This window comes from Astatotilapia calliptera, chromosome 3 (assembly GCF_964374335.1).
Source record: "Astatotilapia calliptera chromosome 3, fAstCal68.1, whole genome shotgun sequence".
Taxonomy (NCBI): domain Eukaryota; kingdom Metazoa; phylum Chordata; class Actinopteri; order Cichliformes; family Cichlidae; genus Astatotilapia; species Astatotilapia calliptera.
In genome coordinates this window covers 70,140,803-70,166,995 of record NC_137424.1, presented here as the reverse complement: position 1 = coordinate 70,166,995, position 26,193 = coordinate 70,140,803, and the positions used below count along the sequence as shown (strand labels likewise).

At 38.2% G+C, this 26,193-nt stretch overlaps 1 protein-coding gene and 2 long non-coding RNA genes across 3 annotated transcripts in view; all 3 read right to left on the bottom strand.

Annotated features, from left to right (window-relative positions):
* The window catches only part of LOC113018484 (cell surface A33 antigen-like), a 122,970-nt gene that overhangs the window by 77,197 nt on the left and 19,580 nt on the right, over positions 1 to 26,193 (bottom strand). The gene's annotated exons all lie outside the window — the stretch shown is intronic.
* On the bottom strand, positions 9,049 to 12,077 carry LOC113018010 (uncharacterized). Its single transcript, XR_013906454.1, has 3 exons — positions 11,698 to 12,077; positions 10,448 to 10,795; positions 9,049 to 10,326 (listed from the first exon to the last, which is right to left on the bottom strand). It is a non-coding gene; the product is annotated as an uncharacterized LOC113018010 (long non-coding RNA).
* On the bottom strand, positions 17,988 to 23,966 carry LOC113018488 (uncharacterized). Its single transcript, XR_013906456.1, has 3 exons — positions 23,751 to 23,966; positions 21,733 to 21,819; positions 17,988 to 18,555 (listed from the first exon to the last, which is right to left on the bottom strand). It is a non-coding gene; the product is annotated as an uncharacterized LOC113018488 (long non-coding RNA).

Here is a 26,193-nt window from a genome sequence, read left to right as displayed (position 1 = left end):
TGTGTTATTTGATGGGTACTCAGTTGTAGCTGTAAATGGCCAAAACCAAGCACAGTCGAGTTATGTCGAGTCGAGTTGGTACTAGTGGGATACAGGCTTATGTACCTGAACTAAAGTGCCTATGAGTACAACTCCTGCAACAATTTGCCCCCCACCCCCTCCCAAATCTACCCAACAACAACAACCAAAGCAAAGACCAATCAGGTAATCAAATAAAAACGAAGCAAACAAACAAACACACAAACAAAAAGATTGCTGATTTTACCCAACACCAAAAAAGGCAAAATACCAAATTAATTCCCTATAACACGCAGCATGATTTAATATTCTACACCAACAATCAGTGTAAGCCTACTACTTGACCCAAAAGTATATAAAATGTAAAAACATGAAACAAAAACGAAACAGAACAACAACCGTAATGCAGATTAGGGATTATTTAATATAAAGTGAAACCAAAATCAACCAAATCATCTGGACTAAAAGTGATCTGTGATTCCAATCAGTGTTCCTAAACTACCACAAAAACAAAGTGTTCAGCAGTCTGTAAGAAGTGGACGGATTCAGAAGCCATATTCAAAACCAGTTACAAATCAGGAACATGGACAATATGAGTTTTCAACAAAAATAGACAACAGTCCCTCTAGTCCATCCAGCTGAACATTATTGTCCAGACAGATAACATTTTTTACATATTCACACAGCCTAAGTCATTGGTGTGAGGAGGGAACTGACTAAACCAACAATCCCATCAAAACCAATGAGGTGTTCCCAAACATGCAACTTTACCCACATTTTACAGATGAAAAGACAAAACCGACGAGGAAAGCAAGGTCAGCAGTCCTGTGGCTGTCATAATATCTCCTTCTATAATCCACAGTGATTTTTCATTTTTCCAAACTCTTACTGTCACATGTTGTGTTGTATAAACACTCGTGTGTATATATATTAGGGGTGCAACGATATACAAAATTCACGGTTCGGTTCGGTTCGATACTTTGGTGTCACGGTTCGATATTTTTTTGATACAAAAAAAATGTTCATGCCTTTTTAATTTGTCATTTATTAAAATTATAAATATATATTTTAACTCAGAAGTACAGTTTTTAAATTTAATGTTGCTGAAACAACAAAGTAATAAAAAAATTAATCTAATCGAGAAATCACTCATCTTTGGAAAAGAGAGTTTATTACAGAGAAATGGCTCTTTCCAAAATAAAAGCTATACTATACGCTTCTTCTGGGCTATATTCTCAGCAGCATATTAAACATATCAGGTCCCCATGAGGAGAATCATGTGCTAACGGCTGTCTAAATGACTCGAGTAAAGTTTGTAGCATGCGTGCTTGTTGTTTTTGTCTGCTTCCACTTGTCTTTGCACTAGGATGATGTCGGCGTAAATGTGCAGTCATATTCGTTGTGTTCCCACTAGTGCTGCCAGCGTTAATCTCGTTAAAATGACATTAACGCCATAACGTGGCAAATCTCCGTTAATGAGTTACCGCCGATCGCCCGTGCGTGGGGCTGGACAGTGTCAACACGTTAACAAGCTAACTGCGCTAACACACTAGTTCCCACCAATGTAATTGAGCATTGCATGGCACATCCAACATACTGTTTTACTTTTGTCCATGACGCGCTTACCTTCAGGGTCATACTTCACATGAAAACCAAGATAGTTCCAAATGCCAGATCTGAATGAGGGTGGGGGAGGTTCAATTTGTCATGTTGCAAGGAGAGCTAAACTTCTGTCTGCTAGCTTGCCCTGCGCTCAGTGAATCTGCGTTCGACTACTCCGCCTAGGCTGCACTGTCGAGCGCAGATCCACTGAGCTCTCAACACAGACAGCATCGTCAGAAGGAAAGTTGATAAAATAAATTTAAAAATTTGTACTGTGCGATACATATGCGTACCGAACCGAAAGCACTGTATCGAACGGTTCAATATCGATACGAGTATCGTTGCACCCCTAATATATATATATATATATATATGTATATATATATATATATATATATTTTTTTTTTTTTTTCACATATAATATTTTACAAATAATGTAAACTCTACTACAGCAAAATCACTAATTCTGATACGGCAGAACATACAGTAATATAATAAAGTTTCACTTGGTTTGAGAAAACCATATTAAAATACTGAAGATGGACTCAAACTGTAGGTCATAAAGCTGCAATCAGATATTACAAAGATGTTTGAGAGAAATGTGAAATACGTTTAAATTTTAGATGTTTGAAATCTGCAGCTGTATGTTCCCCATCTTTAATGCTCGTCTGACCTCAGATCATTTTTGTTTTCTTGTTTTCATTAACAAAAAAAATGAGGTTGGTTTGAACACTGACTGTTTTCTTTAAATTTTCTGTAGCTAAAAAACAAAAGCAACAACAAGAAGCACAACAGGAAGATACAGACCAATGACCAGTCCAAAGGAACCACTTACACCTCGTCCTACTGGTAGGACTGCCCGACCTGCAGGTGAGAAACAGGTGTGACGTGTCAGCTGTCAGGTAGGTGATGAGTGAAGAGCTAAAAAGAATCCAACAACCAGGAAGCAGATTCAACTTTGATCACTGACACTGAACTCTCATAACTCACCTTTAGAATTAATAACTCTCAGGTCAAGAGTTATGGTCGTGGTGAAAGGGCTGAGGTCTTTTTTCTGGGTAACACTACATTCATATTTTCCAGCATCATTAATCATCACATCCTTCAGAATCAAAGACACGTCTCCATCCTTCATCTGTCTGTCCTGCAGATCCACCCGATTCTTAAAAGATGGATTCTGATCTGCGGGATCAAATCGCCCATCTCGATACAGATACACATTTTTATTTTGTAGGTCAGGTTTGGTCCAAGCTACAGCTCTGAGGGAACCTTTATCTCTTAGAGCTTGACATGGTAGAATGACGTTCTGTCCAGACAAAACTGTAACGATTTCCGGGTCTGGAAGAGGAAACAACACAGAGCAAAGTGAGAGAGTGAGGATCAAAAAAGACACTAAAAAAAACAACTTTTTTCTAATTGATGTTGAGGACACTGTGGGTCAAAAGAGGAGCCTCAGAAACCAGCACACCTGAGAAGTATTTAGTGGACACTACCAAGTGTGCCACATCAGTGGAATCACAAAAATAACAATTAACTTCTAATATGCTGCTTACTGTCTTTGACATTTGAGTTAATTATTTTTATTTTTATGATATAAAGTACATCTGTTTTTTTTTCTTGATTGCCAAGACATCAGGGGGCATGTTTGTAAAGCCAAAAATCTCAGATTTTGATAGGACAAAGATATCTTCTCATCATCTGTGGGCACTTTGACCTCAGTTTAACGTCAAAGTCCTGCTGCTTGAATTGTCTAAAACTCTGATGACAGTTGTAGATTAGAGTGGCTGTGGCTCAGGAGGTAGAGCAGGAGTGTGAATAAATATGACATAAAGCACTGCTGATTGAGACATGTATGAAGTGATTTGACTGCTCAGGTAGAAAAGTACTACATAAGAGCTAGTCTGTTTAGATTGAATAAGGAGCTCGTGGTAAATGGAAGCTGATGGTTTTCTCAGAGATGTTTTAATATCAGCACCAGATCATTTTGGAAAGACTCCACAGACCTTTGTCTTCTTATTGTTTAGGGCTTACATGTTTAATTGACTTCCTGCAGGTTCCACAGAAACATGCCCCCGAGTGGGGGGAGGGAGGTGGGGGGTTTAAAGCAAACTTTATTTAATGAACCACATATTCACTTTAAAACCAAAACATTCTGTAACGATGAACTACTACTGTATTATGTATGTTGATATTGCATTATACCATATTGTACACATGCAAACCACGCTGAAACTCTTTATTCTTCTTTATGTTGCTTATGGTCGCTGTTTGGTTTCCAACAGTTAAATCTCACCTGCAGACACGAACACAAAGACGACAGCAAACAGCAGAGTCGAGTAAAGACACGCACATGTTCCTGCAGCCATGTCCGCGCTGTAGTCCGACGATCTTTGTTTAAAATCCCGCCTGCTGATATTATCCGTGGATAACTGGACCGGGGTCTAAAACTTGACTGCGTTAGTTCAAATTCAAAGCGAGTGTGAAACGCGTATCTCTTTCAGCCGCTCATCTTGAATAAACGCTTTCGATTTTCCTGCGCCTGAATTATCACAAAAAAGTACCTCTTATCTGTTTTTTTTTCATCTAAAACTTCGCCCTTAAGCTCCATATGAAGCCTGGGGAAAACAAACAGGAGCAGCCGTTAAACTGTCAGTGGGCAGACAATACCCAGAGCACGCCCAGTTTTTTTTTTCCTGCCAGTTTTTTTCATGTAAACGAGAACATGAAGTGAGAACATGACAAACTGTGCAAAGACAGGAAAGACTTTTGTTAATTTCCCTCTTATCGAACTAAAGTGAAGTTCCTTTCAGATACAGCTTCAAGGTTTAAAGGTGAAAACATACACATATTTATTCTCCTTCAGCTCCTCTCATATCTCTGAACTGTCTTACTGAGAAATGCTTACATTACATCAGAGCTGCTCTTACACTTTATTTTAGTTACCACATTAATCATCCCTCAGTTATGTGCTGCTTTTGACAGAATAGGTACGTTTACAGCAAAAGTGTACCACCCTTTGGTCAAATGAACTGCTTATTATGTTGCACATTTTTTACTCTAACTGAGAACTACACCCCATCACACAAGCACTTTCTCTAACATTCACACAGACTCAGACTTCAGATCGATGCATCAGAAGCAACTCAGCGTTCACCATCTTACCTTCCTTAAATATGCAAACTGCAGGAGCCGGAGATCAAACACGGATCCAGTTGGTTAACAACCTGCTCTACAGCCTCCCAAAAGCCACCAAACAGGAGAGCTACACTAGAAAACACAACATACTCCATAATCACATGCCAGATATAAATTGATCCAAAACATAAACAAAACAGCCTAAACACCTACAGCGTTCACTCTGGGCTTAAAGTCAAAGAATAAATATTAGATTTATGTCATACTTTATCAGATCTAATCCAATATTGTCTCAAGTTAGAACACAACACGACCTATCTTTGTTTAGAAACTTCAGTCAGCATATAATACAAACACAGAAGACTCAGAGCAGACTCTCAGACAACTTACACAACTCTTACATGAGCTGTGGTTAGAAGGCAGAACTGATGAAAGATAAAAATAAATAAAGAGGAAATGCTCAGAGACTTAGCGAGTATCAGTGCTACTACATTCTGATCTCAGAGGGGACTTTGATGTTTTGTAACAAAAAGTGAAAATAAGGGACTTTCCGAATGACTTGAGCCTGCTCTGTGGTTCACCTGTTTTTGTGTGGAATAAATCCAATGAAGGAGAAAGAAAGAGCATTAATGTTTTAGGGTCGCACATTTTTGAGTCAATAACATCAGTGAGAGCTGAAGTAACTGTACTCTTTCAGTGCATCATACAGTGCTTTTATGTGGTCTATCTGTGAGACAAGCACAGCAGCAAATGAGTCAAATACTGCCTAACATGCACGTGAATGCGGTGTTGTTGTTAGCAGGGATGATGTGGCATGTTTACTGAGTGTAAAACTGGTCTAAAACTACCTAACACAAAAACATGAAACTGTTTTTTTACCATGTTTAAAATGTTTATCTAATTCTTGGAGCGATTTAAATTCTACAAATATGCATCACCACTTTTTGTGAAGTCTTAATGAAGAGGAAACTGTTCGCTTCCTCAATTCGATGGCGGTGAAGGAGTTAAAAAGTCTTGAAAGCACAAACAAAATCAGTCTGACCGATCCTGTACACAGCATGTAGGAACATATTGGAGCTCTGTTGTTAGCCAAAGAGTGACAGGAAGGTTTGTTTTTCTTTTTGTTTTCTGTTCTATAAGTCAACAGGAAAAAGTCCGGTCAGACAGGGTATATTTTAATATTTGTACCTGCATGGGTTTTTCTCCTACAAAACAATAACATGCTGGATTAGAGAATGAATTGCCTGTAGGTGTGGTACCCTGAATGTTTGAACTGTCAACAACTCTCAGCCCGCAGTGTTTGTGACCCCCCCCCCCCCTCACTTTTCTTTCTTGCTTTTGTTGTGAATAGTTTGTATCACAGAGCAAAACGCATTTGCTCCCACCTGATTTGGTCTCAGGGTGATATTGAGTTTTGTCAGTAGGTGGCAGTGGCGGCCCAGAAAAATGAGAGACTGGCAAAGTAATCCCTTACAAAAGTAACGCAGGACAGTTATTGTAATGGAAGCCGTCAGTAACACAGAACTACTGAGCGCAACAAACCTCAATGTGCACCTGAATGAACCTTGTCTTCCTTCAGTGTGTAACATCATCTGGTGAGCCACCAGCTAAGAGTATATTTCCCGCGCTGGACAAAAATCTAGAACGTGTTGAATTAACATCTTCCAAAGATGGAACAACTACAAGATGACATCAGAACAGCATTGTGGACCCTTGGGAAACCCGAACTCACAAAGGTGTGCCAGCGTCTTAAGTGCAGCGAACCAACAGTGGTGGGTTTTAAAGGACAGCCCCGACATGCTCTGATTCGGCTGGCAGAAAGTGCTCTGGACGAGATTGAAGAAGCAGAGGAATCTGAAGTGTTTCTGCTGTTTGTATAGGATCTCCAGTCGTTCATACAGTCATTACAAGAACATCCTGTGACCGAGGCGGAGCTACTTCAAACTTCTAACAGATCTCGAGGACTGCTCTGCTGTAGAGTTTTCAGCTATAGTCTATAATGAGTCTCAGTCTATAATGAGAGCAATCGAGGCGTTAAGGAGAATTTACAGCTCAGCGTAACACGATGGCGGTGGGAGAGTTTTTTTTAGTGTCAATGTAGGCAGTGACAGCAATATGTGACACAACCACCCTGTGGCCTGGAGAAGAGAAAAGTGCTAACATGTGAAGAGCCAGAGTGTTGAAAACAATGCAAAAAGCCCAGTGCAGCCCGTGTCTGTGCTTTGGCACAACTTTGTATACAGTATTTACTTTCAATGACGTGCAGTTAGCATTTTGTAAGACTGCAAGGGAGCCTATCTGCAGTGGATGATAGCACCCCTTCAGTTGCTGTGCGAATGGAACAGCAGTACAGAAATGTTCACTTGGGGTGGCTGTAGCTCAGGAGGTAGAGCACGTCACTTACTGATTGGAAGATTGATGGTTGAACCCCAGTCTGCATGTCAAATATCTGTGGTCATGATATTAACCTCAAGTTGGATCTGATGCATGCACTGGAGTATGAATTTATGAATATTAGACAGAAAGCACTTAGGCATAGACAAAACTGCTTGTATAAATGGGTGAATGATGCATATTACATGAAGTGCTTTGAGTGCTGCAGGAAACACACATTACAGGAATCAGATTATTTACTATTTTACACATCTGTGGACCATAAATTAGACGTTATACTTCTTTGAAATCCACCTGAAGGATGCTGCCTGCAGGGATGCATGTGTAGTAGACTGTGGGTCATTCTTCCTTGTGCAGTCTTTGGGCCATCACTCAATTCAGATTAATTTATATTGTGTCAAATCAGAACACTTGGCTCAAGTGCTTCATATTGTAAAGTAAGGACCTTACAATAATGCAGAGAAAACTCCAACAGTCAGAATCACCATTTGGTGATACTGTCCCACTAAACTTTGAAATAGTCGTGGAACCACAATTAGGCCCACAGTCTGAGAGCGCAGTAACACACAAAGAGCTGAAGTGAAACTGAGTGTTAAAATAAATTAAAATTCCCCACTGCTGCCACCGTCTGTGTTTTTCATCCTGTTTTTTTTTTTTAATTAAAATTTTTATTGTGGTTTTTCTTTTCCACTGGTGAATCCACTGTTGCTTTCTTACCTTAATCCGGACCACTTGTCAAACAATCAGCATGCAACAGGTTCATAGGTAATTTTCTTCCAGTGACACACGAGCACGACTGTGGGTGAAAGCCCCTCTTCACTCGCTGTCCGGACAGAAACCTGTGCACATGTTACTCTATTTATTAAAACCTTCTCCCTGTAAAGTTGTTTCCTCTGTGAAGCACGTTGCAACATTGGCTTTGGAAAGATAAAGAGACTCAAATGTATTAAAGTGAGGGTTGTAGTAGTCTAACCTAGTTTGGATGAAGTGGATAAACAGGATGAGATATATGACTGCAGTTGTTTACCTTGGTATTAATGTTATAGATATTCATACATGCTTATATTATCTGCATGAAAGAACACTAAAGCAACACGGACGTCCACTTAGAGAGAAAATGACGGAGCAGGGAATATTCTGACTATTTAATTTCAGCCTTGGACTCAAATCTTAAACAATCTTAAAGTGTCTCAGTGCAGATTATTAATTGTACATTAGTCTGATTAATCTCTCACTATAAGATGATAAGTTCATCTAAAGTACTTTACAATGTTTTAGTTTTTCTTTGTCCTTCAACTCTGATGGAGCAGCTGTGATCAGAGTGAGAGCTGCAGCTGGAATTTAAAAAAAAGCCTTTACATGACTGAAATCCAAGTTTATGGAGGAGTCTGTTTCTCAGAAGCGCCTGAGGGGAAGTTAGATTTCACAAAATACCAGACTGGGACTGATAAGTTTCAGTTTCATTTTCCTTGGACAGCAGTCCCTCGAATCACTCACTGAAACCCATCCAAGTGAACATTATTGTTCAGGCAGTTAATTTTTTTGATTTACTAACACACCACAGCCCAAGTGTGTGAAGGGAACTAACTAAACCAACAATCACACCAAAACCAATGAGGTGTTCCCAAATATGCAACTTTACTTATGTTACACAGATGAAAACACAAAACCGACAAGGAAAGCGCGGCCAGTCCTGTGGCTGTCATATTATCACCTTCTATAATCCACAGTGATTTTTCCACACACTGTGACATGCTTTTGTGTCTGTGTTGTGAGTTGGTTTAGTCAGCATCTGTATTTATGCTCACTGAACATGATGAGTCAAACCCATCCAGATGTCACAAACAGCTGCTGAACCTGAAGCTAAAACCAACACTCACTGATTCCAACACTGCAACATACACGACACTGGATATTTAATTAGAAAAACACAACATAATATGCATATATGTACAATGGGTTTGGGTCAAAGTGAACTTGTGAATTTTCCACAAAAGCATGACAGAAATATAAACAATATTTTAAAAAGAATATAAACTCGGCTCACTGATTCTAATACAGCAGAACATAGAGTAATGTTCCTGCGTAATACAGTTTAACTTGGTGTGAGCAAAACATATTAAAATACTGAAGGTGGACAAAAACTGTAGGTCATAAAGCTGCAGGCAGACTTGACATGATGTTTGAGAGAAATGCGAAAAACATTAAAATTTTTAGATATTTGAAAGGTGCAGCTGAATGTTCAACATCTTTAAAGTCTGTCTGTCCTCAGATCATCTTTGTTTTCATTAAAACTGAGCTTGGTTTGAACACTGGCTGTTTTAGTACTGGAGCATAAATGTTTAAACATATTTATGGATTTTTCCTGCTTTTTATAAACAGGAAGAATGAAAATGAGACTTTAGTGGATTGTAGTGCAGGACTTCTTGACAGTCAGATAATCATAATTTAGAAATGTAAAACAAAAAAGTATAGCAGGAACAAAATAAACTGTTTTCAAAGTGGTTGGTTTAGAATGTTGATCTTTTTATGACTAACTTAGCCAACTCATTTTACTCTGCTCAGAGGAGCTCGTGCAGATTCTGACTCATTTCTTTTAACCCCTCAAAAGTAAAAAGAAGACAGACAGACCAACTGTCAGTCCAACAGATGGAACCACAAGAAACTGAACATTTAAAATGTAAAATCAAATCAAGAACTTAACATTTGATATGGCCTGCTGGATGTTAAGCATTAAAATGTCTGTCATCTTATCATCTTCCTTTCTCTGGAAAAATGTCAACCTACTACTTCCCAGCAGAAGGGTGGTATGGACCCTGATTTTGTTGTTGTTTATATCTTCTGTGGATGAAACAAAACAACTGCCAGAAGAAGCAGACCAGAAACTGTCAGACCAACAATCAGTCCAACAGATGTGAAAGAAATTAAAATTTTAGATGTTTGAAATCTGCAGCTGAATGTTCCCCATCTTTAATGTCCGTCTGACCCCAGATCATTTTTCTTTTCTTGTTTTCATTAACAAAATAACTGAGGTTGGTTTGAACACTCACTGATTTCTTTAAATTTTCTGTAGCTAAAAAACAAAAGCAACAACGAGAAGCACAACGGGAAGATACAGACCAATGACCAGTCCAACAGAGCCACTTACACTTCGTCCTACTGGTAGGAATGTCTGACCTGCAGGTGAGAAACAGGTATGAGGTGTCAGCTAGGTGATAAGTGAAGAACAGAACAGAATCCAACAACCAGGAAGCAGATTCAACTTTGATCACTGACACACTGAACTCTCATAACTCACCTCTAGAATTAATAACTCTCAGGTCAACAGTTATGGTGGTGGTGGAAGGGCTGAGGTCTTTTTTCTGGGTAACACTACATTCGTATGTTCCTGCATCATTAATCGTCACATTGTTCAGAATCAAAGACACGTCTCCATTTTCCATTTCTCTGTCCTGCAGATCCACTCGGTTCTTAAAAGATGGATTCTGATCCTCGAGAACAAATCGCCGATCCACATACAAATGTACTATTTTCTTTTGTAGGTCAGGTTTGGTCCACTTTACCACTCTGATGGAACCCTTATCATTTGGAGCTTGACATGGTAGAATGACGTTCTGTCCAGACTGAACTGTGATGCTTTTGTGCTCTGAAAGAGGAAACAACACAGAGCAAAGTGAGTGAGGATCAGTCAAGACACTCAAAAAACTTTTTCCTACTGATGTTGAGGACACTGTGGGTCAAAAGAGGAGCCTCAGAAACCAGCACACCTGAGAAGTATTTAGTGGACACTACCAAGTGTGCCACATCAGTGGAATCACAAAAATAACAATTAACTTCTAATATGCTGCTTACTGTCTTTGACATTTGAGTTAATTATTTTTATTTTTATGATATGAAGTACATCTGTTTTTTTTTTCTTGATTGCCAAGACATCAGGGGGCATGTTTGAAAAGCCAAAAATCTCAGATTTTGATAGGACAAAGATATCTTCTCATCATCTGTGGGCACTTTGACCTCAGTTTAACGTCAAAGTCCTGTTGCTTGAATTGTCTAAAACTCTGATGACAGTTGTAGATTAGAGTGGCTGTGGCTCAGGAGGTAGAGCAGGAGTGTGAATAAATATGACATAAAGCACTGCTGATTGAGACATGTATGAAGTGATCTGACTGCTCAGGTAGAAAAGTACTACATAAGAGCTAGTCTGTTTAGATTGAATAAGGAGCTCATGGTAAATGGAAGCTGATGGTTTTCTCAGAGACGTTTTAATATCAGCACCAGATCATTTTGGAAAGACTCCACAGACCTTTGTCTTCTTATTGTTTAGGGCTTACATGTTTAATTGACTTCCTGCAGGTTCCACAGAAACATGCCCTGATGATGGGCGGCTTAAAGCAAACTTTATTTATTAAACAATTATATCACATATTCAGTTTCAAACAAATACACTGTCTAACAAGCACCTAATACCTTTGTATTATATCATATTGTACACACGTAAACCACTCTGAAACTCTTTATTCTTCTTTATGTTACATACAGTTATCTCACCTGCACACACGGACACAAAGACGCCAGCAAGCAGCAGAATCGAACAAAGAAATATGCATATTCCTGCAGACATGTCTGATGATCTTTGTTTTTAAAAATCCTGCGTGAATCCGTAAATAACAGGACCGGAGTTCAAATTTGACTGCGTGAGATCAAATTCGAGGCTTGACCAAAGTCACAATGAAACATGTCACAAACTCTTTCGATTTCGCTGGGTTTAAATTATTTAAAAGAAAATAATTCTTGACTAATTTCCCCAAAATTATATCCTCGATCACCACGGAGAATGCATGAAGCCTTCAAAATCTTAGAAAAAGGAGCTCACAGTGGGCAGAGCCTTAAACCTTGAAGAACAGGCACATCCCTCAGCCAGCTGTTTTCATTTGAATGAGAACATGAAGTGGAAAAATATGCCCCCACCCACACACACATGTCCTGATTTGTAAAATGTTATGGGTTCATCATTCCTATCCTGATGTTGGCTCGAGCTCATGTTTGAACACGAGCTATCTTTGGTAAAAACTTGCACGACTCTTTTACATGAACTGGTTGGAAAGCAGAACTGATGAAAGATAAGAATAAATAAAGAGGAAATGCTCAAGGACTTAACAAGGATCAGTGCTTGATCCTGATCTCAGAGGGGAAATTTAACTGATTCATAAAGAAAACTGAAAACAAGGGACTTTCGGAATAAACTTGAGTGTGAGTCACTCCACACAGCAGCCGTGTCCGTTCTGTGGAGTTCACCTGTTTTTGTCTGGAAAAAAATCGAATGAAGGAGAAAGAAGGAGTGTTAAATTTCTGAGTCAATAACAGCAGTGTGAGATGCACATCACTACGAAGTAATTGTACTCTTTCGATACACGTACTGTTCTTTTAATGGTTTCTATCTGTGAGACAGCAAGCGGCACCGCTTCTGTTGCTGCGTAACAGGCCCAGACAGGAACTGCATACAGCATGTGTGAACATGTGAGATCCTCCTGTCTTCAAAACAGTGAAAGGATGTTTTGCTTTTCTGTTGCTTTTTTTCTTTTCTTCTCTTTTTCTCTTCTACAAATCAGCAGGAATAAAGAGTCAAACAGGGTTTTTAGCTGATGTTTTCATGATTGACGGGTTTTTCTACTACAAAACAGTAAACTGTTGGATTAAATAATGATTATAAATTGACTTTAGGTGTGTCTCGTCTGCAGTCAACTTGTATTATAAGTTGACTGCAAGGATTGCTCTGCCATAGTTTTCAGCCGTCCATGTTGGAGTCTAATGAGTGTAATCGAGGTTTTAGGGAGAGTTTACAGTTCAGTGTGGGTTGCAGTGAGAGGGTTTTTTTAGTGTTTATGGAGAAAGGGGAAGTGCTAACATACAAAGGGCCAGAGAATTGAAAACAAAGTAAAAAGCTCACTGCAGCTATTGTCTGTGTTTTGTCACAGCAGTGAAATCCACTCTTACACTAAAACACAGACAATGGCTACAGTGGTCACATATCCTGGTACTGTCCCCATTCCAGCATCCCTCAGACATATACAGCATTTACTTCCACAAAGTTAGGAGACAGTATTTTGTAGGACTGTGAGGAAGCAAGTATCCAGTGGGAGAGAACAGCCCCTCCCCTTTGCTTGCTGTCCGAATGGAAACAAGCGTGAGGATGTACATTTGGGGTGGCTGTAGCTCAGGAGGTAGAGCAGGTCACTTACTATTTGGAAGGTTGATGGCTGAGCCCCAGTCTGCATGTCAAACATCTTTGGGCAAGATATTAACACCAAGTTGCTCTCTGATGCATCCACTGGAGTATGAATTTATGAATATTTGACAGAAAGCACTTATTATAGAAAAAAGTGCTTGTATGAATGCATAAAGTGCTTTGAGTGCTGCAGGAGAGCAGAAACACACTTTACAAGAATTAGATTATTTACTATTTTACACATTTGTGGACCATAAATTATACTTTATACTTCTTTGAAATCAACTTGAAGGATGCCGCCTGCATGGACGCATGCGTGGTTGGTGGTACATCAGACCGTGCCACTGTTTTTGTGCAGTCTTTGGGCCGTCACTCAGTTGAGTTCAATTCAGTTTTATTTATGTAGCATCAAATCAAACAGTTGGCTCAAAGTTCTTTATAAAGCAAAGTAAGGACATTACAATATTGCAGAGAAAACGGCAACAATCAGAGCCACCATTTGGTGACACTGTCCCACTAAACTTTTAAATACTTTAGGAACCACAAGTAAGCCTTCAATCTGAAAGTGAAGCACAAAGACTGAAGTGAAACTGAGTGTTAAACTAAATTTCCCACAGCAGCCATTGTCTGTGTTTTCATCCAGTGTTCTTAAATATTTTTTATCGTGTTTTTTCTTTTCAACTGTTCAATTCAGTGTTGCTTTCTTACCTTAATCCGGACCACTTGTTAAACGATCAGCCTTTGACAGGCTCATAGATCATCATCTTCCAGTGACACACGAGCACGTCTGTGGTGGGTGAAAGCCCCTCTTCACTCGCTGTCCAGACGGAAACCTGTACACATGTTACTTCACATTAAGTTCTTTCCTCGGTGACGCACTTTGCAACTTTGGCTTTGTAAAAAATAAAAAGACTAACATATTTTAAAGGATCAAGTGGATGAGAAATATCACTGTGTATTTTTTAACCCTGGTAATAATGTTAAAGATATTCATACATGTTTACATGACCTGTATGAAGGAACACTGTGGGAACTTTTCCTTCAACTCATCGTGTTTTCCATGGATGTCCACCGAGTGAGGAAAAGACGGAGCAGGGAATATTCTGACTATTTGATTTCAGCCTTGGACTCAAATCTTAAACAATCTTAAATTGTCTCAGTGCAGATTATTCATTGTACATTAGTCTGACTAATATCTCACTATAAGATGACAAGTTCATCTAAAGTACCGTACAATGTGTTAGTTTTCCTTTGTAGTTCAACTCTGATGGAGCAGCTGTGAGAGCTGCAGCTGGAAAATAAATTCCAAAGTAAACAAAAACAAGTCTTTACACGACTGAAATCCAGGTTTATGGATGAGTCAGTTTCTCAGAAGTCCCTGAGGGGAAGTTAGTTGTGTTCATTTCAGTTAATGTTTATCAAATATCAATCAAATATCAGCAAATCAACATTCCTTCAAGGTGTTTTATACTGAACCGTTAGAGAGAAAGTCCCACCTCTCACACTGTGAGCAAACATTTAGTAATGACAATAAAATCCCCCTTTAACAGCAAGAAGCTTCCAACAGCACAAGGCTGTGTGGTGAGGGATGTTGGCAGATAACAGTCTCTGCACTGTAAACACTGCTGTGACATTGTGTCTCTGTGTGCAGGTGTGACATATGGCCAGACTCAAGATAGCTTAGATTATAAATGTATATGGTGAACAGTTTGCTGCTCTCTGCATTATTAAAATGCTGATGAGCTGATATTTTGTGTGTCTGTGCAGGCTGGGCCTACTGTATACCACAGCCTAAAGGGAGGATTGGCTTGCTGAGGCCGGGGTGATTGCTGACCTACTAACAGACTGGTGAGTTGAGGACAACTGCTGTTCCCTCCCATTTACAATTTTATTGGTTGTCATATTTTTCCCACAGCTGAGACAGATGTTCAGACCTCGAATCTGTGTGTGTTACACTTCCTGTAGGAGTGTGTCAACAGATGGGAAGTGAAAAAAATGACTGAAAAATAAACTAAAACCATCACGGGAATCCCCGAGCGGCCAAAGCCTGTTTTTTTGTTACTAAGGGAGGAGTCAGGGTGACCTGATCCAGCATTAACTTAGATGCATTATCAAAAAGGAAAGTTGTAAGTCTAATTTTAATCTGAGCTAAGAGTCAGTTTGAAAATAGATTTTTGTAATTTTAGAGATACCAATGAAATGACAGAAAGCAGCTCTACGTATTGGTTTAAAATGTTTATTGAAAGACGTATCCTGGTCAAACATGACTCCAAGATTTCTCACAGTGTTACTGGAGGCAAAGACATCCAGAAATATTAAAATGCAACATGTTAAAAGTATAAAGACATATTTGCATCATGCACAGGTATAAATTTAATCAACAGCTGCTGTTTTTTTTTATTTTTAATGTATCTAACGAACGCTAATATCAGGTATAAAGAGACAGCCAGCGTCACATCAAGTCTGGTTGTAAAAGTCGGACATCAGAGAAGATTTGACTGAAAATCAATTTGTAGTTTGTTGTCCACCTTATTTGTACAATTTGAAAGAAGTGTTTAATTTTAGTAACGTTTCTCATGAGTTTGTGATCTCAAGAGTTTAATAATGTGAATACAATGCCAGCTTAAGCCTGACAAGGAGACAAAAAAAACATAACTACAAACTAAATAAAACTAATCTAAAAAAAAAAACCTTTTTTACTTTTGTTGAGCTTCATTGTTTCTCAGATTCATGCTAACTTGATCTTCCCTAGAGGTAAAATTTAAGGATGTTTGCAGCTGATGATCATGTTTGTACATGTCTAATGTAACTGGAAATCTAATTATTCAGTTCCCAAAATCCACCAACTGAACTCTGCTGCTGGCAACACCAGGTGAAAAACAAACTGCGTCACTGAATGATGAAAAACTGGAGTCTAGGATTTGCTTCTGTAGATCTTTATCATTTTAAACATGTTGAGCCCACATTTCAGTCTATGAAATGAAAAACAAAGTCCTGCCTATGGACCATAACGTTATTATACCCATTAAAAGCTGATATAAAATATTCACTTTGACCGTTTTTTAAACTACATTAATACAAAAGCACAAATCAGACACTGAGTCTATAGTTTCTTGTAGCTTATGTTTATTTGCAGTGTTTATATTGGTAAGGTTGTTCAAACTTGCTCTGATATTTTCACATTAAAACCTTACAGCCATTCATTCACAAAGAGCTTTTAATATGAAAGACACGCAGTAGAAGAAGTATTTTTTCTGTACAGTCTAAGGAGCTTGGAAAGAACAGTGTTGAGTCTTTAGCTGTCCTGATGAATTAGCGGTGTAAATGTGCATTGTTTATTTATGGCCACTAGAGGGAGATGTTTGACTATCAAATAACCAATGACACTTCCACAGGACACTTAAAACAGTGGGGATTTGCACTTCCTGATAAGGTGACAGTTTTATTTTAATTAACTGTGGATAAAAAACTATCTTCACTTAAGTATGTTTTCATGATCAGATTAAATAAACACTGTGAGCGTCAGAGCGTTTGGGCTTTGTGACCAGGTTAAATGTAACACTGATCTGAGAAGTTTATTACTACTACTATTATTGTTATTATAATTATTATTATGATTATGAATCAATAATTTGGGGTCATGGAATCTATTTAATTCTATTTTTCTTTCCTGTAATTCAGTAATTAATCTGTACTAAATCAAAGAGGGATTTTCTGTTTGGTATTGAGGCAAAGTCACTGGTTAAACTTCGTGCTGTCTGTCTTTTTATGTATTTGTGGTGCTGCTCTCATTTTATTTCCTGTTGCTGTTTCAGGTCTCTGACTGTGTGCTGCTTTAAACTGAGTGCTAACAAATGAAATGAGGTCACTTGTTTTTAGGATTTTACAGACTGTTACTTTGGCTTTTGTCCAAATGTATTTACTGTGAAGTGATCCTGAGATGCTTCCAGGTCAGAAGAGAAAAGAAATCTCTCCAGTTAGTGGCATTAATGTTATTTAAAAGGTATAAATATAAATTTAAAGGCTGCCCCGCTGTGTGACCTAGTTTTAACAGTAGATGACAATAGACAATCAGCACGGCCACTTCAAGCTTCAGTGACAGGTTTAAGAGGAGGGGCTCTGTGCTGGGTCAGGAAATGTGCTCCAGTAATTACCCTGAGTCACACGTTCAGGAATTATTAGTTTATTATTAGTTTATTATTAGTTTATCAGACAAAAAATAAAGTCTTTTGTTTTCATCTCAAAGTATGGAGACAGATGAATGTTTTCCCAGCGGGAGTAGCAATATTACTACTACTACTACTACTACTACTACTAATAATAATAATAATAATAATAATAATAATAATAGTAATAATTGATAACAATAACAATAAACAGTCAATTAATGATTTTCTACTAACAGCACTGTGTTTGTTCTCGTCTATATCATTTGATGAAAAACTGTTGTAATGTAATGAAAAACTGTCTATGGTTATACACCGATGTTCAAGTTAACTTCTCTTCAAACTGACTGTACTGACTGCAACACTGAGTGTTTCGGTTAGCCACAACCAAACCAGAACTGTTCACATTTGTCACTTGACAACTCAATGAAACCCACAGAACCACGTGAGAAACACACAAGAGAACAAAAGCTTAATAAGAAATCAGATCGCTGCCATGAGAACAAGAGCTGGATCCAACAAACAAGAATGGAAATAACAGTAAAGTTACTGACAACATAAGATATATTAAAATATTTATATTAATATTGCTGATGTTGAAGTTTGCATATTCTCCTTGTGTTTGTGTGGGTCTCTGCAGGTACTTTGGCTTCCTCTCACAGCCCAACAACATGCAGTTAGTGGGGTTTGGTTAGTTGATGAGTCTAAATTGCCGTAGGTGTGAATTCTCTCTGTGTTAGCAAGACTGGGGACCTGCTGAAGCTGTACCCTGAGTCTTGTCCTACGGCAGCTGGGATAGGCTCCAGTCCCACTGCAACCCTGAATTTGTAAGTGGAGGAGGATGTAATAAGTCAAATAAAAGACACAAAACATCAAAAAGAAATCTTTTCAACGTATGGATGTGTCTGTGGAGGTGCTGGGGGGACCAGTTAGAGACCAGCAGCTGGACATCAATGGTTGGACTGGTGGACTACTTCAGTGAAGAGTAGACGACATCTGGCTCTGGTTTACAGTCTGAACACAAACACACACAGTTATTAAAAATAAACAAACAAACAAAACAACAGGAAACATGATTAGCCTACAAGCTTTGTAGTTCAATCAAGACCTCCAGTCTCCACCTCTCTGCATCACACACAGTCCCAGTTCAGACTTCAAAGGGAACCAGCTCAGACACAGCCAGCTTCTTCTTTCTCACTCCACCCTAAGATTAACAGGCTGAGCAGATCACAAACAGCAGCACTAAAAAAAGAAAATGAAAAAAAAAAGTCTTCGCCGCCATTTTATGCACTACCCAGAGTCAAGGATTTTTTTTTTTGACCAGTCAATTAAAGTGAATTATACTTATCTATTCTTATCATTGCATTAGCTTAATCTAAGCATTCGGTTAGATGAAGTGACAGGTTGCATAAACCGCAGCAGATGTTTAGAGCTCTCTTCTCAAAGCATCTCTACTGTAAAACAACAAATGACCAGATAGAGCCGGGGGGTATTTTTGTGAAAAGGAAGGTGGGCGACCACAAAGCTGCCATCTTCTTTCAATGCAGACTGATGCACTTCACCACAAAGCACAAAGCAAGCAGGTTCTCACTGCATGAACACTGCTATTGGCTAAACCAGAGCGCACAGCAGAGACAATTCTCACCAGCTTCAGACTAACTGGGGTAAACAGGAAGTAGCTACTGTGGTTTTACATGCAGAACTTTAAAAATGTTCACAAAAAAAAGTTGATTCATTCTATTAAAGGACAGATTCAGAGGCTCGGTGCACTCAGTTAAGGATCTCTAGACTTTTCCGTTCATGTCTTCATACGTCTGATAGTGACAGCTCCAGGATTATAGTGAAAAAACCTTTGAAACTCGTCATCATTTCCTCAACATCATCCAAATCATCAAATGTTAGCATACTGAGAAGATGGTGAACATGATGAACGTTAAACCTACTGCTAACCTTCTAACGCTAGTTAGCTTCAAGCATAATCCCACTTCCTTGGTGTTTAAACTGACCTAATACAGGAGGAACTGACTGAAACCAGTGCTGCCAGATTTAATTTCCCAGATTAAATCATCTTTGATAATGGTCCAATGTCAACTAAACACACTGTGAATGCAGAACATCATACCAGCAGTCAGATTTGGTGATGCTAGTGTGATGGTCTGGGACTGCTTTGCTGCTTAATTGGTGGAACAATGAATTATTGTCTCTATCAGAACATTTTGCAGGAGAAAACCATCAGTTGATGTCCTGAAGCTCGAGCACACTTGGATTATGGAGCATGACAATGATCCAAACTCGCAGCAGCAATTCCATCTCTCAATAGACACAATAAAGAAAGATATTTTTGGGGTGCCCTAGTCAAAATTTATTTAATTATATTTAGGATGCTTTGGCATAACGTTGAAGAGACCATACATACTGGTAAACCCTCCAGTGTGGCTGAAATTAAAAATATATATTCAGCATTTTTTTCACAGGGCCAGTTAGGCTTGGACGGCTTTTTTCCTGTATATTAAATGAACTCATGATTTTAAAAATGTTTGGTTATTAGCCTTTTATCAGTGTTGGTTTCATTTAAATGAGTATGGTAGAACTGTGTAGTGTTTGGCAAATAAGCAAACAGCTTTAACTTCTGTGCAGCTCATCAGTCTCATGGTCTGTATCAGAAAAACGTTAAACTCAATCTTCCCAATCAAATAAAATTTAATGATCATAATCAGCAAGATGAATGTATGTGGTCAACCTGTCAAGATGTCAAAAGCATTACCTTTATCAAAGATAATTTCAGAATTTAAGTGTACAATATGGGTGGTGATTTGTAATGAAAGGGGGAAATTATACAGTGAGGAGTTTTTATAAGTAACTTTTAATGAGTAACCCTCCATTTTTCTTTATGACTACACAATCTAATTAAACATAATTGTAAAATGTCAAAAAAAAAACCAAAACCCAAACAATTCTCTGTTAAGGAGATCAAATGTTCAAATTACTGTGACTGAAAGCACACATGTTAGCCGCAACCAAACCAGAACAAGTCAAACTTTGCATCTGATATTTTGGTGAATTCCACCACGTGATCACGTAACCACGTGTGAAACACACATAAAACCAAATGTATGTTTGTTGTGCAAAGAAACAAAATCACTGCTGAGGAAACATGAGTCAACAGGCATAAATACAAAGAAGAGTGATGGTACTGGAAACATAAACACATTTACACAGTATTTCCCTGCTCTTAAAGCCAGATTAATCAGGGATTGGACTGGTAGGACCTCTGCCCCTTATGTGAGTGATAGACCCAGCGGAGGGCAGGCCCATGTATTTCCTTCAGACTATGTGTTGCTGGGCACTATGGGTTAAGCTCCAGTTCCCCCACGAGCACCTCTCTCCTTGGCTGCTTCCAGGGTAGGATTGAACCCAAGGGGTGTTTTGTTGTTGGACCACAGTCTCTCCACTTAAGTAAAAGAGGACCAGAGCTGTCAAGTGATCACTACCTGATGCTAAGTTAGATCAGGTGGTGGGGAGGATGCTGGACAAACCAGGCACACCCAAATCTCTGGTAAGTATTGGTTGTGTCTGACAGATGGCCCAATTCACGAGATCTTTAATTCCTCGTGAATTCCAACTGGAATCTGTCATGGCTGCACTTCACCACTGATTCTGTTCCTAACATTTATGGATACAATTTCTGGGTGGAGCTAAGAGGTGGAGTGTTTCTGCTTTGGTGGCCTTGGTATGACCTTTCTATTATGATGTGGTTCTTCTGGCCTCATCTGTTGGTAACCTCCAGTGTGCATTAGAGGGATTTGCAGCTCAGTGTGAAGTAGCTGTGTTGAGAATCAGCAACTCCAAATTTGACACGAGCACCTTAATTGTCTTCTGTGGTCCTTCAGGTCTTTTGGTGCTGTTGGGCTGGTCGATGCAGTCCTTCTTTTTAAAAGTGCACTGGACTCTTGATCAGGCCATTTGGTCATAATAGTATTTTTTTGTTTGTATTTTTATGTTATGTCCATGATAGTCTTACTTTAGGTTTTTTAGACCATGATGTTAGCATTGCTGTCTTTAGAGTTCAAATTCAGACTGAATTCACTTTGAAGCGACTTTAGATCTTTTATCACCTTAATTTATTGCCTTAAATTGTATAGATGAATAGCGATGTATAAGTACGAGTTCAAAGGTGCAGAGCAGCTTTACCTTTTTTCCTCTTTGGTCTGAAGGCTATTTGTCCGTAATTGATGTCTTCTGTTCTCACTCCTGAGTACACTGCAGCTGAATCGCTCTCTGCAGAGTAAAGTACATATAAATTTCTGTAAGTAGAGCAGCTGCAATAGTACTGTTATATTATTGCAGCAAACTGTATGCTTTACCACTTGTGATTACCACAATTTGTTATTTGTGTATTACTCAAAGTGTACTGACACACTGAGGTTGTACATAAATGCCACTGGCACTGTTCAGACTCTGCCAGTTCATCACAGATGGTCCTGCGCTGGGTTATTGAGCACTTTGTAAAGTTATGAACCTATGTGTATCAAATAATGCTAAAACATTTTATAATATATTATATTATACTATAATGTAATAATTTTGTAGTGTGCTATGGTTGATCGACCCTGCCTGATATGAACATGTTCTGCTCTTCTAAACATGATCACTAAAAAAAAACAACAAAAAAAAACCAAGCCTCTGTCCATAATTTTAGATACAAAACAGGGCTGAGGGGTTATTTATTTTAGAAGTGTCAGTTAAATTTAATAACTGCAACAATTTTTCAGTTATCTCATCTGAATACCTCTGCAAGGAAACACAGAATGACCACATTGAACTGGGTGGGTGTTTTGTGAAAAAGGAAGGTCAAATACCACAATGATATTACTTTCTTTTTTTTAGCACAGACTGATGCTATTCACCGCAAGGCAGAGAAGCAACAGCTTCTCACCTATCACTATTATTAGCCAACCAGAACACACAGCAATGAGAATTTTATGAGCTTCACACCAGCTAAAGTCAATAACAGGAAAAAGCTGCTGTGGTTTTAAATGTAGGACTAGGTTAGAAAATAATTCTTTGCTTTAATGGAGAGTTTGAATGTCTCATAGTTACAGTAACATAATCAACAAAAGTCTGTGTTCACCAAACCTAGATAGCGAACTTATCTAGGCGTCATCTGAGATGCTTTGGCACATAAGCCTCAGTTATGATTCTACCCAATGTTCTATTGACCAGATGTGGCTCCAGAATCCCAAAACACAAGTGCCTGAGTTGAAGGAGTCACACTCTACCTGAGTAAAGAGAGTCAATTGAGGCCAAACATGACACTAAGAATAATGAGTTACATGTGCAATGCTCATTCATCACATACACTGTCGTCTGTCGTCAGTTTTGACTCACACACTGTCCTGGTGCCACAGCAAAAATCGAATTTTCATTATTTTATGTTTGTTTTGGAAACCATAATTCAGCTGTTTTAGAAAAAAAAGATGTAAGATTATGACATAAGGTTTGGGTAAGGTAAGGTTACCCATACAAACTGAAAAATAATTTCAGTATTATGTAAAAGGACTTTGTTTCAGGGAACACAAAATGGGTTTACAATTTAAAGCTGTTCTGCAGCAATAGAGATCAACCTCTATTGCTGCAGAACAGTTTTAAATTGAAAGCCTTGAAAGCTGGTGCTACTAATTCCTACATTGGATTTCTCAGGATGACCCGTCAGGATGACCCCTATATTCCATAATTTCTTGTTGCCTTTTAGTAAAATGCTTTCATTTCATTTCAGAGTGCAATGAGACATTAACCTGGATAATTTTCAATAAATCTGGAAAAACTGGATTGTTCTAAAACTTTTGACCTGTAGTGTATATACATGGCAAAACAAAGTGTGTGCGTGTGCGTGTGTGTGTGTGTGCGTGTGTGTGTGTGTGCGTGTGTGTGTGTGCGCGCGCGTGTGATTTCAGTTCCTTGTGCTGACAGGAAATTTGACAAGTGAAATATAACTTCCAGGATCCTGGTGACAGATTCTGACTTTCTAAAGCAGGCAATACGAAGACAAGCAAAACTTTCCAAATGTTTTCATAAGCCGGGTGTTAATCAATATGTGAGCAGACTAGGATGGTGGATATTATGAACCATGATAAGCAGCTTGTAGCATTCCGATTTTACAATTTAGTGTTTGAACTGGCTATGATGAAGACAATGAAGATCAGCTGTACCTGACTTTTTTTTCTTGTCTTTGATGATGATTTGCCCATAAGTGACGTATTCTGCTGGAGAGACTGCAGCCGGATCACTCTCTGCACAATGAAACACACAGAGGACGTCAGTGCAGGCAGTACAAGTGATAGCAGAGTTGATTTAAACTGCTGCTCTAGCAGAACTCTTTTTGCACACACACAAAAAATACAAACAACAGCAACAACAAAACAGTTACAGCAAATGTCTTGAATCATCCGTCATTTTTTCCTATTTTGCTTCCAACAAGTCAGACTTTCATGTAATGTTTTCAAGTGCTCTTGAACAATATTTCTCCAGACTTTTTAAGGTCTTACAGTTTTTTTCTTTGGACAATGGCTGCTATTTTTACACATCTTTTTCAATCCACTCCTCTTAGCTGACCATTTCCAGAATATATTTTTTTAATTCAAGTATAAAAAAGGCACCTAACTACATAACTCAAATGATGAACTAGTGTTGTGTGGCCCTTCAGTTGATGGTTGCCAAGGAACAATTTTTAAGGAAGCAGAGCAAGAGCTAAAGGCTGAGGTATGTCATGTTACACAAGAAAATCATCATTCTAGGATCTAGTATCTAGGAGTTCAGGAGAAAAATACAACAGTGAGTGTCTACAGCCATCTGTAGCTCATCTCTTTCATTGTTCAGGCTGCATTTTAACCGTTGGTGTTCGAGATCTTGTCCAAACTGATGGAAATATGAACACAGAAAAGTACCACAATGTTATATCATCTGGAAAGTGTCTGGTTTGTAACATTTGTTTTACTATGGCGGTGATCCCAAACACACTGAAAATGCAGTAAAAGCATGTCTAGATAGAAAAAAAAACATTAGCCTCCCCAGAGCTTGGACCTCAACATTATTGACACGGTGTTGAATATATCCTAACAGAGAACAGAAAAAAGTCCAAAGAAGAGCTTTGGATGTCCTTCAAGAAGCCAGGATAGTTTGTCTGGAAGACTTTTAAAAGAAATGACAAGAAAGTTTGGCTGAGAGACTGTGCTGAAGAATAAAGGTGGTCATATCAAAAATGGACTTTCAAGATCACTAGAATTGTACAAACTCAGTTTTTCCCCTATAAACTGTACTTTCCATTTATGATTATACATAAGTCACTACACCTAGCTACCATTTTTCTATCAAAATATAGCAAAATGAGAGGTAGCACAAGACTTCTGAGTGAGTACTACGGGTATATACTATGGATCAGTGAAACTTTCATTTATTCTGAGTATCTGATTTTTTAAATAATAATGATTAAACATTAGGCAAAGATTTAATTAACTGAAAACATGACATTTGATGTTCCTTTTATATTTCCATACTTTTTCTCCACAGTCTTGTGTATTAATGTATTTATGTAGTATGTGTGTATTTATTACAGCCCTGTATTTATAATGTAATGTTTTCTGGTTTTATGTGAATAATATGAAAAACGTAATTTAAAAACAAACTTATTTTGCTTTTCTGTTTTATTCATTTATTTATTTTTAAATGTGTGTGTTGCGGATGTTCTCCATGTAGCACATCATACTCATGTTGACTCATGTCAAAACTGCATATTCCCTTTCAATAATATTATTGATGATAATAATAATGAATGCATGTTCCTTCCTCTTTTTTGTAATTAACAGCTCATTGGTAAAATGGTTGCAGCTTGCATTGTTGCTGGAAGCAAGACGACTTAGAGCTGTCAGCTTCTGTGAACCGCAGACCACAAAAACAATCAAACAAGATTCACTAGGTGTAAGACTTTACGGAGAGATAATTTCATGATGTGTAATGCTGTTTTGAACAAAATAAATCTATATTTGGTCATCAAGGAAGGATTAAACTAGAATACGAAACTCTAAAAACTGATTTCACAGTTAAACTGTGGTATCAAAAATTCTGAGTTGCTTGTTTTAGTGTTACAGCAATGTTTTCGCACTTCTAATCATCCTTCACATGCTCCATAATGTCCTTAGAGAAACATAGCATCAGACTAAACCAGGTCTTAAACTCTTGAGGAGATGAAGGTCAAAAAATGTCATGATAATTCAAACTATGCTTATAAGGGATGTTCTAGTTTAAAATATACCCTTACTCCTATTATACACGAATGTTACCAGATTGTAAAGGTGCGTGACAAACAATTATAAGCACTCAGTAACCATCTAAATAACTTTTATTTCTAAGATCATGGGATATAAAATCAGTGTTGATCATCTTATAATAAAATGGTTTAAAAGGTTTGCTGACTTTACACAAAAATAAGGTTTTAAAAAGTTATTTGTTCTTCATTAAATTAAAAATTAAAATTCTACTACATATTGCAAAGGTACACAGCAGTATAGCTTTACTAAAGGTTGACGCAAGAGTACTGGCATGATCAGTGCAAATGGGTCCTCCGACAAGAACAAAGAACAAGCCATTTATCCTCTG